The sequence below is a fragment of the Aegilops tauschii genome, chromosome 4, assembly GCF_002575655.3.
Source record: "Aegilops tauschii subsp. strangulata cultivar AL8/78 chromosome 4, Aet v6.0, whole genome shotgun sequence".
NCBI classification, from domain to species: domain Eukaryota; kingdom Viridiplantae; phylum Streptophyta; class Magnoliopsida; order Poales; family Poaceae; genus Aegilops; species Aegilops tauschii.
In genome coordinates, this window is record NC_053038.3 from 115060181 (window position 1) to 115075568 (window position 15388).

Sequence of the window (15388 nt, forward strand, 5' to 3'; positions counted from 1 at the left end):
CTGGAGCCACCTCCTTTAGAAACAAATGACGTCGACCTCATCTTCGTCGTGCATTGCAATAAGGATGAAAATTTTCATGTTTACAATATAATATAGTGGGTTACACTAACAACATAATATTGACACAAAGCAACAAATAACTACAGATATCATTCTCAGACGTCCATTCAACTTTGCAAATGCACATTGACATTGGAGGAGAGTGGCAACATGAACGTATTCCTAGTCGCCAATAAGCTCCACCTCTATCCCACATATGCTAGAAGGGATAATTGTCGTTCTTCACTTCCTCGTCTTTCCCTACACCTTCTACTCCTCGCGTCTTCGCTAACCCGTTTGATTGGTGCCAACCAGCACCACATCAACATTAGTGTGTTCGCCATCGACGCCTCATCTTCTTTCTCATTTCTTCGTCGGCTTTAGTTCTCGTTCCTACTTATTTTCAAGAATACTCTTTTTTTCTCTCTCTTATTATTTGGAACACTCTTTTCTTTCTCCAACACCATGGACCGTTTGGTGGCTTTAGTTCTTTTTCCTTCTTGTTCTTGGAACACTCTTTCTTCTTATTATCGCATGAACCACCTGGCCAATGTTGTGTCGTGTTGTCCTCATCCGTGAATATTTCGGCAACCATGAGCGTGTGGACATCCTACGGAGTATAGTCTTCATACATCTAGGTGAACCCTAGGTCGCCCATCTCGCAAGCGCATGGTGGCCGTTGTCCATGTTGGCAAGCGGTGCTCGGTGCTTGGCCATGTAGCTGAGAGCCCGTTGATCGTCCTTGCCCACGAGCGCTTTCAAAATGATTCGCCGTGATTAACTGCTTTCTTAATTAATTAAGTACACAAATAGTTAACGACCTACCTAATTTTCTGCATGCCTAATTAATTGTCAACCAAATCAATTAATTATCTGACTAATTGGAAAATATCCCTACTTCTAATTATCTGTAGGCATAAATAATTGTCTAACAAATTAAATAATTGCATTAATCACTCAACCTCCAAATTGATTCGGTGCAAAAAAAATCCTACTTAAATGGACCTAATTAATTGCATACGTAATTAACTATCTAGCTAATTAATTGCATCAATGGTTTGATTTCAAAATTGATTTAGTGCTCGATTTCTAAAAAAAATCACATGAATGGCTGCTACAAAAGCCAATGATGATGACTACCGAGTAATGTAGGACACATTCCCTTAACGAATTTCTTGATATTTGAATGGACACACTTGCTTTGAGACGGTAGCCTGTGTGGCTCTACAAGAAATATAATATGACCGAGTCCACATGGCGGTCTGATGACCCGCCTCCCCCCACGGCTGTCCTCGACGCTGTGATACACGCCATGGCATTCTCAAGCACCTTGCCAGCGTTAGGCCCGGCCATGACATCTTCCATGGTGTCGTGCACGACGTCCCTTCGTAGGGGCGCGCGGATGCGTGCGCCCATATGAAACTTGTGATTCTCAATTAATAGTAGAGATAATGATAATAATAAATGACATAGCGCGCGGGGTTAGTGATTTTTTTTGAAGAAATATCTCATTTTATTATGGAAGGTTATCGAGAAAAATCTTATGTCTATCTTTTAGGAAGGTGACCTCACATATATGGTGCAATTTCTGAATTCTTAATTACTTATGTTTATGTAATTGAATTGAATCAGCACCTACCAAAGGAAGCAAGAAACAAGACCCCCTAATGGGATTTGGTTTTTTAATGGGAGGGAGAAAACCAAGTGGGAGGAGGTGGTGGAGGTGGGACAAAGAAAAACTGGACGAAAATAAATCGTACCAGGCTATCAACTGCTCCATTAGGAGTAGAGATTAATTGCAAATGTAATTAACTATCTAGCTAATTAATTGCATCAATGGTTTGATTTCGAAATGATTTAGTGCTCGATTTCTAAAAAAACGCATGAATGGCTGCTACAAACGCCAGTGATGACGACTACCGAGTAATGTAGGACACATTCCCTTAACGAATTTATTGATATTTAAATGGACACACTTGATTTGGGACGGTAGCCTGTGTGGCTCTACAATAAATATAATATGACCGAGTCCACGTGGCGGTCTGATGACCCGCCTCCCCCCACGGCCGTCCTCGACGCTGTGATCCACGCCCTAGCATTCTCAAGCACCGTGCCAGCGTTAGGCCCGGCCACAACATCTTCCATGGTGTCGTGCACGACGTCCCTTCGCAGGGGCGCGCGGATGCGCGCGCCCATATGAAACTTGTGATTCTCGATTAATAGTAGAGATAATGATAATAATAAATGACATAGCGCGCGGGATTAATGATTTTTTATGAAGAAATATCTCATTTTATTATGGAAGGTTATCGAGAAAAATCTTATGTCTATCTTTTAGGAAGGTGATCTTATGTATATGGTGCAATTTCTGAATTCTTAATTACTTATTGTTTACGTAATTGAATTGAATCAACACCTACCAAAGGAAGCATGAAACAAGATCCCCCTAATGGGATTTGGTTTTTTAATGGGAGGGAGAAAACCAAGTGGTAGGAGGTGGTGGGAGGTGGGACGAAGAAAAACCGGACGAAAATAAACCGTACCAGGCTACCAACTGCTTCATTAGAAATAGAGATTAGACAAAAAGATAGAAACGACAATCGAAAACACACACACGTCGTCGAGGAGCCCCAGACGCGTGTCATCCGCGTTGTCTCCAATCATCACCATGGGGCAACCATGACTATGACTTCGCTGCATAATCATCGCATCGCTGCAACCCAATTAAATGATGTTCATACTACTAATCTTGACGCGGTTGGATGATTAGAGGGACTGTGGTATCCCCAATCCATCAGGGTTCAAATCCTGATGCTCGCATTCATTTATGGATTTATTTCAGAATTTCCGGCGATGCGCATTCAGTGGAAGGAGACGTTTCCGTTGATGACGCGGTGCCTACAGTGACTTCGTAAATTTCAGGATGATATGCCGGCTCAGTTTTTCGAAGGTGCCAATAGGGATAAGGTGTGCGTGTGTGTGTTCACAGGGGTAAGTGTATGCGCGTGTATATAAGCGCTTGCGTCTGTACTGTGTTAAAAAAATACTACTAATCTCTTCGCGTGGGATATGCATGCAACGTACCAATCGTTCTCAATTAATTAATTATGCTCAGTACTATAGGTTTGGGGCTTTTGGCCATGTCCAAAAGGCAAGTTTAAGCTCGATCGGTTGGTCGATCTCGCAAACACAATAAAAGAAGAGAATTTGGACGAAAGGCCACATTTGATTACGCGAATTGACCATGCACACATGTGGAATGGATATGGATCAAAGTGACTACGTACTTAGTCGATTAATATCTTCACGTATGTTCCTCACAATATTATTTTTCTAGGTGAGACACCAGTTTCTTTATTTTTGGCTGAAATGATCAGATCTATTATAAAAATTCATCGGTAGTATAAAGCATCTCAAACATATAAAAAATTACATCAGGATTTCAAGACCTACCACAAGCGGCAACAATAGCCGCCAGAATGAGTCGCTGACGCGATGTTATAATCACTCCCCTATTGGAGCCGGTTTGACATTATCGATGACAGCCGAAAAGTCTTCGTGTATTTGCCCTTAAGCAGTGGCGAAGATAGGCGCCCCAGGTAGCCCGGACTACTGCCTGGGGCGCGCAGGCATTTTCCTTTGTGCACTGTAGCAAAACAATGTAGCTACATCGCTACAGTGACCAAAGGCTGCCTGGGCTGGCCTGGGGCTATGCAAAATTTTGGCACTGCCACTGCCCCTAAGGACCAGCGTCCCGGAGTCGTAGTCTTCGTCATCAAACACTTACTTTTTATTAGAACAATCTGCCAAGCTTTATTACTCGATAACAATGTTTACAGGAATAAGATTGGATCACGGTGTTGTCCCAACCATAAATGACATCCCTGATCTAAAGCCAAAGAATGCATAGCAAGATTGCGAGCCTGATAATTATGGCTCCTTATTTTCATGAACAAAAAACACAAGTAAAAGAGATCAACCAGGTTTTAATTTTCAAAATTACTCGTGTGTACGTCCCTCCACCACCTTCATGAATGTCTTTAATCATCGATTGTAGTCAGAAGCCGTATATAGGTTTTGGATACCCAAATCTTCAACCAGGGAGGGAGCTTTACTTCAAATATGTAGCCTACTTATTGCCTACAGCGTGTGGGCTTGGTCAAGCCCAAGTGTAGCAGTGCAACCAGCCCAAAGATGGCACACCCCTCGCTCCCCGGGGTGGATGCTATCTAAGGCTTGTTGTGGTTTCTCAAAAGAAAAACTAAGGCCTGTTGCGTCATAATGTCGGCATTTCCTATTTCTGGCATAGTGCGGGGTTACAGACCAAAGGTGCACCCGCCATGCGCATTTGGGCCAGCCCACTTTCGGCTTCCATGTCATTTTCGGCTGTTTTGGGAAGGCTGTAGAAACTTTTCTTGATTGTATCCTTCCTTTTCATTTGTATTTATTCTTATTTTTATCTTTTTTCTCGTATTTCACGTTCTTTTCTTCCGTTCGAAAATTTTGTGAACTTATTTGAAATCAGGAACATTTCTTGAAATTCGAAATATTTGAAAATTCATAAACATATTTGAAATTCAGGAATATTATTAAAATTCAGAAACATTTCTTAAATTCCTAAGGATTGTATAATCTAGGGTTATTTTTATGATTTATTTGAAATTCTAACATTTATAAATTTCAAGAATAGTTTTTTAATTATAAATATTTCACATTTATAATTTTTTTAAATATTTACCAAATGATAAAAAGATCAAAAATAACTGCTGGAAACTATATTGTACATGGCTGCCCTGAGAGCGCTACATCACAACCTACTGGGCACATTACCTGTACATTGTTTTGAGTAACAGGCACATTACCTTTTTTTAGTAGAACAGGCACATTACCTATATGGCGCTTAAGGCGCCTCTTAAAGGCCATTCGTTACAGGGCCCACACCCACCTTGTACAATGTCTAGTAGCGTGCCGGCCAACTTATTTTCTTTCTTCGTTTTTTTCTGCGTTATCTTTGTTTTTCTTTCTGTCATTGTTTTTCATTTTTCATTTTCTTTTCAATTTCATGAGCTTTTTCAAATTTGATTAAAAATATCAAAATTGAAGAGTCTTCTCTGTTTTTCTATTTTTTTCAGAATCAATGAAATTGTTTTTAAAAATTGGTGAACTTTTTTTTGCACTTTTATTCAAAATGATGATTTTTTTCAATTTGATGAAGTTTTTCCCAAATTCTGAAGTTTTTTAAAAAATTTGACGAACTTTCAAAATCGATGAACATTTCTGTTTTTGTGAACTTTTTCCAAAATAGATGATTTAAAAAACAATCAATGAACTTTTTTTAATTCGCTTTTTTTTTAAAGCCAACGGTCTACCGGGCAACGGTGGACTGTCAACCCTTCTTTTTTGGATAAGGATGTTAAACCCCCGGCTCTGCATCAATCAATGCATGCAACCATCTTTATTTATTATTTCAAGAAGATCTGACAAAAACATACATCAAGCCACCCGAAGTCACCACTCACACCTACAAACTTGATAATGTGGAGTGCTCTCACTTCCCATATTTATAACCGATGTCGTCCCCGATCCATCCATATAACGCATCGGAACCAACAACCGGTGAAGCACACCTAAAGCGTACATCACATGCACACGTATTAGAAGCCGACATCATCATCGAACCGCTGTCCCATCTTCAGGAGAGAGATCCGCATCATCCTTGCCAGTCCAGCCATCCGTCGACGCAACCATGGTGCCCAACGACTCCACCGCCCTGCGCTCGTCCATCCCGACGCGGAGACTCCGGAAGATTTGTCGTGCGTAGTGATACGTCTCCAACGTATCTACTTTTCCTAACGCTTTTCCTCTTGTTTTGGACTCTAATTTGCATGATTTGAATGAAACTAACCCTGGACTGACGCTGTTTTCAGGAGAACTACCATGGTGTTGTTTTTGTGCAGAAATAAAAGTTCTCGAAATGGAACAAAACTTTGTGAGGAATTTTTATATAATAAATACGAATTTCTAGGGCCAAGACCTACCGGAGAGAGGCCCGTGGGTGGGCACAACCCACCAGGGCGCGCCCCCTCTCCTGGCGCGCCCAGGTGGGTTGTCCCCACCTGGTGGCCCTGCAGACCCTGAAACCGACGCTATAAAATCCTATTTTCCAGAAAAAATGGGGAAGAAAGAATTATCGCGATCCACGAGACGGAGCCGCCGCACCTCCTATTCTTCATCGGGAGGCCAGATCTGGAGTCCGTTTGGGGCTCCGGAGAGGGGGATCTTCGTTTTTCATCATCACCAACCCTTCTCCATCGCCAATTCCATGATGCTCCCCACCGGGAGTGAGTAATTCCTTCATAGGCTCGCTGGTCGGTGAGGAGTTGGATGAGATTCATCATGTAATCGAGTTAGTTTTGTTAGGGCTTGATCCCTAGTATCCACTATGTTCTTAGATTGATGTTGCTATGACTTTGCTATGCTTAATGCTTGTCACTTTGGGCCCGGGTGCCATGATTTCAGATCTGAACCTTTTATGTTATCACCATTATATCCATGTTCTAGATCCGATCTTGCAAGTTATAGTCACCTACTACGTGTTATGATCCGGCAACCCCAGAGTGACAACAATCGGGACCACTCCCGATGATGACCGTAGTTTGAGGAGTTCATGTATTCACCATATGCTAATGCTTTGTTCCGGTTCTCTATTAAAAGGAGGCCTTAATATCCCTTAGTCCAATAAGACCCCGCTGCCATGGGAGGGTAGGACAAAAGATGTCATGCGAGTTCTTTCCATAAGCACGTATGACTATTTACGGAATACATGCCTACATTATATTGATAAACTGGAGCTAGTGCTGTATCGCCCTAGGTTATAACTGTCACATGATGAATATCATCCAACAAGTCACCGATCCAATGCCTACGAATTTATCTTATATTGTTCTTGCTAGGTTACTACTGCTATTGTTACTGTTGCACTTGTTACAAAACACTGCTATCACTGTTACTGTTACTATTGCTGCTGACACTATTATCAAAACTATCAAACTACTTTGCTACTGATTACTTTGCTGCAGATAATTAATCTCCAGGTGTGGTTGAATTGACAACTCAGCTGCTAATACCTTCAAATATTCTTTGGCTCCCCTTGTGTCGTATCTATAAATTTGGGTTGAATACTCTACCCTCGAAAACTGTTGCGATCCCCTATACTTGTGGGTTATCAACACCTTTTTCTGGCGCCATTGCCGGGGAGCATAGCTATATTTGTTGTGTCACTTGGGATTATTATCATACTATCACTATGAAGAATCTGAAGGACGCTAAGACCAAGATATTTCCCTCTAAGACGAGGGGAGGTAAGGAACTGCCATCCAGTTCTGCTTTAGATTCACCTTTTGTTATAAGTAAACTTGCAACACCACCACATGCTATTAATTCTGATATGTCGCAAGTTATTGATGATGCTACGTCTGCGATGGATAATGCTTATAATGATGCTAGTACCTTGCTTGATAATGATGTTGTGCCACTTGGTGAATTTCTTGATGAACAAATTGCTAGAGTAATACAACATGATGTTGTTGAATCTGATGATGAGCTTGAAACTGAAACTCCTGAAACACCTGCTAGAACTAGCCTTCCTAGATATGAATTGCCTAAGGTACCGGAAGGTTATGTTATGAATGAGGAGACAACTAGAGATATTCTTGCTTGTAAGGATAGAGATGATCTAAAGAAATTACTATGGAAGTATAAATAAAAATCTCTGAATGCTAGAATGAAATATGATCCTAAGTTTGCTACCTCACCTATCTTTATTGATGATAAGGATTATGAATTCTCTGTCGACCCAGAGTTAATTACTTTGGTTGAATCTGATCCTTTCCATGGTTATGAAACTGAAACTGTTGTGGCACATCTTACTAAGTTGAATGACATAGCCACCCTTTTTACACATGATGAGAAGACTCGCTATTAATTTATTCTCAAACTATTTCCTTTCTCATTAAAGGGTGATGCTAAAGCTTGGTACAATGCTCTTACTCCTGGTTGTGTGCGTAGTCCCCAGGATATGATTTATTACTTCTCTGAAAAATATTTTCCTGCCCATAAGAAACAAGCTGCCTTACAGGAAATATTTAACTTTATGCAAACTAAAGAAGAGAGTCTCCCACAAGCTTGGGGGAGGCTTTGCCAGTTACTTAATGCTTTGCCTGATCATCCTCTTAAGAAAAATGAAATACTTGATATCTTCTATAATGGACTAACCGATGCTTCTAGGGACTTCCTAGATATTTGTGCTGGTTGTGTTTTCAGGGAACGAACTGTTGGACAAGCTGAAGAATTATTGAATAATATATTGAAAAATTACGATGATTGGACTCTTCCTGAACCACTGGCTGAACCCACTCTGAAGAATAGGGGTATATTATATCTCAGTCCTGAAGATATGCAAGAGGCAAAGAAATCTATGAAGGAAAAAGGTATTAAAGCTGAGGATGTTAAAAATTTACCTCCTATTGAAGAAATACATGGGCTTGATACATCACCACTGCCTAAGGTGGTAGAGGTAAATTCTCTAATGAAATTCAATGATAATGACAATCCTCATAATATGCACCCTAGCCAATGCCTCTATGAGTTTGAAAACTACATTAGAAAACAAGATCACTTCAATGCAAATGTTATGAAACAATTGAAATATAATTCTGATATGATTGCTCGCTTGCGTGACTTGTTATTTAGAATCTCAAATGATGTTAGAGGTGTTGGAAAACATGCTTCTATGGTTCAAACCCAGTTAGAACAAGTTGCTAAATCTCAAAGAGAGTTGCTTGATGAAATGAATCATAATATAAATGACTTTGCTGTTAGAGTTGCAACTAGAGGAGGTAAAATGACTCAGGAACCACTTTACCCTGAGGGACACCCAAAAAGAATTGAACAAGAGTCTTAAAGAGCTAATGCTAATTTACCTAGTCCTTCTAAAAAGAAAAAGAAGAAGAAAAATGATAGGACTTTGCATGCTTCTAGTGAACCTGAAGTAGAAAAACCTCCTGATAATGATAATGATGTCTCTATCTCTGATGCTGAAACTCAATTTGGTAATGAACATCCACCTAGTGACAATGAAAAAGATAATGCTGGTGTTCATGAAGATACCCAACCAAATGATAAAGGACCAGATAATGATGTTGAGATAGAACCACCTGTTGATCTTGATAACCCACAACCTAAGAATAAAAGGTATGATAAAAGAGACTTCATTGCTAGAAAACACGGTAAAGAAAGAGAACCGTGGGTTCAAAAACCTATGCCTTTTCCACCCAAGTATACTAAAAAGAAAGATGATGAAGAATTTGAACGCTTTGCTGAAATGCTGAGGCCAGTCTTTTTGCGTACTCGCTTGACTGATATCTTGAAAATGCCTCCTTATGCAAAGTATATGAAAGACATCATCACTAATAAGAGAAAAAATACCGGAAGCTGAAATCTCCACTATGCTTGCTAATTACACTTTCAAAGATGGAGTACCTAAAAAACTTGGAGATCCGGGAATACCAACTATACCTTGCTCCATCAAAAAGAATTATGTGAAAACTGCTTTCTGTGATTTAGGGGCTGGTGTTAGTGTTATGCCTTTCTCTTTATATAAAAGAATTTATTTGAATAAACTCACACCTACTGAAATATCTTTGCAAATGGCTGACAAATCAACTGCCATACCTATCGGTATCTGTGAGGATGTGCCCGTTGTTGTTGCTAATGTTACTATTTTGACTGACTTTGTTATACTTGAGATGCCCGAGGACGACAACATGTCGATTATCCTTGGTAGACCCTTCTTGAATACTGCAGGGGCTGTTATTGATTGCAATAAAAGCAAGGTCACTTTTCATATCAATGGTAATGAGCATATGGTGCACTTCCCGAAGAAACAATTCCAAGTGAATGGTATTAATGTTATTGAAAAAACTCCGACAATCACTATTGGAAGTTTTCAAATACCTCTACCTACTGTCAAAAAGAAATATAAAATTCTTATTGTTGGGGATATTCACATCCCTGTTGAGGTAACTTAGTGATTTATTGAAGTTCTTCGGTTTCATGCTAATCGAAAGTGGTTGTTAATAAGACCTGATCAACCTTATTAATGGATCATTTTTGAGCGGTATGAAGTTGATGAATTTAGTAAACACTACCTTCCGTGCCTACCTTTTTTTTTTCTATTTTTGTTAGTTAAATAAAATAAAATGCCTTGTTATGTATGTTTTTTGAATTTCCCGTGCAATAAAAAATGACCCAAAAATAGAAGTTCTCAGAATGCTCTGAAAATTTAATACGATTTTTTTTTCTGAATATTTATGAATTTCTGGTGCAAATAATATCAGAGGGAGGTGCACCAGGTGGGCACAACCCACCTGGGCGCGCCAGGACCCCCAGGCGCGCCCTGGTGGGTTGTGGTCCCCCTCACTTATCTCTTCATTCCACATCATCACTCACCTCCAGAAAAAAATCTCCATTGCTCTCTCTCCCGTGTTCTTGCTCTCAAACCCGCGGATTTTGATCTCTTTGCTCGAAGCTCCGTTTCCGAAACTATTTCGGGGGATTGTTGCTTGGTATATGACTCCACCGTTTGTCCAATTAGTTTTTGTTTTAGTGGTTTATACTTTGAATAATGAGCTACTCTTGGTGCTGCTATAGATGAGCCTGCATGTTGAATTCTTAGGGTTCTAAGTAGTTTGAATGCTTGCTATGGTCTCTATGTATCCCTATGAGTAGTTGCTATCAATCTTATCAAGTTTTGTTGATAATTTTTCGTCGCCCAGAATAATTTCAGAAAATTGTACGCGGACATGATGAACCTATTTGCAAGGAGTTCTTCGAGGAGGCGATCCTCGGGGCATCTTCTAGTGATAGCTTCGCTCGCCGGTCTTATGTTGAACCAAGTGAAAGTTCCACACGAGATGCCGCTACCAAAACATGCTTATGGCCTTGCGATGAATATATGATGCGTGTGGGCACTAAGGAGGAATTCGAGTAATATGTTCACAATGCCGGTCTCGGTCCCTACATTTCAGATAAGTGCAAACAACGCCATATTCTCACTGAATCGTTTGTTAAAGGATTTAAATTCCATCCCCATGAGTCTAGGGTGTCTTTTATGCTTTATGATAATCCATTTACCATCTCACTGGAGAATTTTGCTTACCATTGCAAACTTCCATTTTGGGGTTCGCTTAACGAACCACCAAAGCCTGAGTTCGAAACATTCTTAACTAGTCTTTGTTACGGTGAAACGAGGGGGTGACACAGGGTAGAATAAAGAGCATTCATTTTCCCGCAATTCAGTACTTTGCATTATTTAACGGTAAATGCATAGTAGGCAAGCAAGACTGTAGTACACTTTATGCTCCAGACTTGAGCCTCATACGCACCGCTCTCACCGGTGAAAGGAACTATAACCTAGGAGCAATTTTTGCACGCAGACTTCAGCATAATACTAACAGTGGCTATTTCTATGGTGGAATATATGCCACGCGTTTAGCACGAGGGTTGGGTGTTTCAACTTTGCCCTTTGATCCTGTCCTACCCACACAGTATTCAGATTTTGACACCTTAAAAGATCATAAGATCCTTAAAGGGAAGATTCACAAGTTCACTTACAATCTATTGTTTAACCAAACTTCTGTTGTGCACACATATTTGCCTGCACCTGCTCTTTTTGACTATAACAACAAAGGAAGATATTTTGTTCTTGAGAGCGAGGCCCGAGCTCACAACGTAGGAGTAGAGGCAGCACGACAGGCTGAGGCATCCGCACTGAGAGCCTCCGTGAGCTACCACTCCAACTACTATCCAGGCTACTGATTGATTACCAAGTTAGGCCAAAAGCCTAAGCTTGGGGGAGTACGTGTTTCTCACCGATATTACATTCATGTCCACTTATTTCTATTTGTCGGTGTTCACACTTTTTCATTGTATCATCCATGCTTAGATTTATTTTCTTGCTTTCTTCATGTGTGTTTGAAAAACTTTAGCAAAACAAAAAAAAATAGTTGAAGTAGTTTATTTCTTTGCATGCTTAGTAGTAGCAATAAAAAGAAAACCCAAAAACATTTCCTTGTTCTTCTTTGGCTTGTTGGGAGTTTTCCCGTGTAAATAGTTTTTCTCGTTTTTGCTTTTCTCTTTAATTTGCTTGTTCAAGAAAACCAAAAACTCCAAAATTATTTCAATGTGTTTCTCTGAATTTCTTTTCTTTTTATTCGAGTCTTACCGAGGAGAAGACCACGATGAAAATGTTGAGTAGCTCTCATATGAATAAATGTTAATCTAATAAAGAACCCATTTTACCTTGTCTTCTCCTGTTGAATAAAATGTTTGCAGATTCCAGCTTAGTCCACGACACTCTTGCACTATTATTATTTTCACATCGTTCGGTCGTGCAAGTGAAAGGCAATAATGACGATATTCGATGAACTGACCGTGGCAAAGAGAAACTGGTATGAACTCGACTTGTTCTGTTTGTGTAAATATGTTTAACCTAGTTCCATGATTCATCCCATTATGATTAAACATGTTTGCAATGACAATTAGATATTATAGTTTCTCATGCCATGCATAAGTAGCTGGGTGTGGATAATGATTTATCTTAGATATCAACATTGCATTAAAATGATTGTGATGTAGTATGATGATATGGTATCCTCCTCTGAATGTTCGAGTGGCTTGACTTGGCACATGTTCATGCATGTATTTGAATCAAAACCAACATAGCCTCTATGATATTTATGTTCATGGTGTTCATATCCTACTCATGCTAGTGTCCAATGTTACTTATGCATAATGCATGTTCATGACCGTTGTTGCTCTCTAGCTGGCCGCTTCTCAAGCTATTTGCTAGCCTTCGCCTGTACTAAGTGGGAGTATGCTTGTACATCAAAAACCTTGAACCCAAGTTATTCCAGATGAGTCCACCATACCTACTTATATGCGGTATTACCCTGCCGTCCTAAGTAAATTTGCATGTGCCACCTCTAAAAACTTCAAATAAATATCATTTTTGTGTGCCTGGATCGTTCATGGAACGACAGGAGGTGGTCGGTATCTTCCATGTTAAGCGGGTTATTCTCAGGTCGAGTGTTTATTCACTCGCCATTGCACGAGAAAAGGGTGGTAATAGGGATTCCCAGTTCCAAACTCAAAAATGCAAATAATTAAACAAAACTCCCCTGGGACTATTGTTGGTATGGATGGCACCCGTTGTTTCGGACAAGCTGTGGAGTGTGATTGTTGGTGGAGGGGGAGTAAACCTTTACTTTTATCGCTTGGGAACCGCCACTAGCGTGCTTAGCATGGAAGATATTGATAACTCATGGTCTTGAAGTAAATGAAAAGGGTGAATGTCTCGAAATATCATTTACCTCTGTTTCAAAAATTTGAGCTCTGGCACCTTTGCAAATCACTGCTTCCCTCTGCGAAGGGACTATCTATTTACTTTTATGTTGGGTCATCACCTTCTAAAACAAGCATAGAACCTGAGAGCACAACTGTCATGACTTATGCATTGTGTGTAGCTAATGTTGGGTGCATCATGACTGGATCTTTTCTACCATGAATTACAATGTCTAGTCGCAGCTTGAACTTTGGAGGTGCTCTGCATTTATGTTTTGCGGTCTCAGAAAGGGCTAGCGAGATACCACTATTGTCATATTATATCATGGTTGTTTTGACAATGTGTTGCTGTGGGAGATGTCTTATTATTTCTCGCTATCTGATTATGTCATTGATATGAGTCAATATAATCTTTAAGAGTTATTGTCGGCATGGTTAGTTATAATGATTGGCTGAAAACCTGGGTGCTGTTTAAGCCTATTTATGCAAACAAGAGCAAAAGAGTTCGTAAAAGTTTTTCTTTTTCACTTTCAGTTTATCAACTGAATTGCTTGAGGACAAGCAAAGGTTTAAGCTTGGGGGAGTTGATACGTCTCCAACGTATCTCTTTTCCTAACACTTTTCCTCTTGTTTTGGACTCTAATTTGCATGATTTGAATGAAACTAACCCCGGACTGACGCTGTTTTCAGCAGAACTACCATGGTGTTGTTTTTGTGCAGAAATAAAAGTTCTCGGAATGGAACGAAACTTTGCAAGGAATTTTTATATAATAAATAAGAAATTCTGGAGCCAAGACCTACCGGAGTGGGCCCCCTGGGTGGGCACAACCCACTAGGGTGCGTCCCCCTCTCCTGGCGCACCCAGGTAGGTTGTCCCCACCTGGTGGCCCCGCAGACTCTGAAACTGACGCTATAAAATCCTATTTTTCCAGAAAAAATGGGGGAGAAAGAATTATCGTGATCCACGAGACGGAGCCGCCGTCACCTCCTGTTCTTCATCGGGAGGCCGGATCCGGAGTCCGTTTGGCGCTCCGGGGAGGGGGATCTTCGTTCTCACCCACCCTTCTCCATCACCAATTCCATGATGCTCCCCACCGGGAGTGAGTAATTCCTTCATAGGCTCGCTGGTTGGTGAGGAGTTGGATGAGATTCATCATGTAATCGAGTTAGTTTTGTTAGGGCTTGATCCCTAGTATCCACTATGTTCTTAGATTGATGTTGCTATGACTTTGCTATGCTTAATGCTTGTCACTTTGGGCCCGGGTGCCATGATTTCAGATCTGAACCGTTTATGTTATCACCATTATATCCACGTCTAGATCCGATCTTGCAAGTTATAGTCACCTACTACGTGTTATGATCCGGCAACCCCGGAGTGACAACAATCGGGACCACTCCCGGTGATGACCATAGTTTGAGGAGTTCATGTATTCACCGTGTGCTAATGCTTTGTTCCGGTTCTCTATTAAAAGGAGGCCTTAATATCCCTTAGTTTCCAATAGGACCCCGCTACCACGGGAGGGTAGGACAAAAGATGTCATGCAAGTTCTTTCCATAAGCACGTATGACTATTTATGGAATACATGCCTATTATATTGATGAATTGGAGCTAGTGCCGCATCGCCCTAGGTAATAACTGTCACATGATGAATATCATCCAACAAGTCACCGATCCAATGCCTACGAATTTATCTTATATTGTTATTCCTAAGTTACTACTGCTATCGTTACTGTTGCACTTGTTACAAAACACTGCTATCATTGTTACTGTTACTATTGCTGCTGTCACTATTATCAAAACTATCAAACTACCTTGCTACTGATCACTTTGCTGCAGATAATTAATCTCCGGGTGTGGTTGAATTGACAACTCAGCTGCTAATACCTTCAAATATTCTTTGGCTCCCCTTGTGTCGAATCTATAAATTTGGGTTGAATACTCTACCCT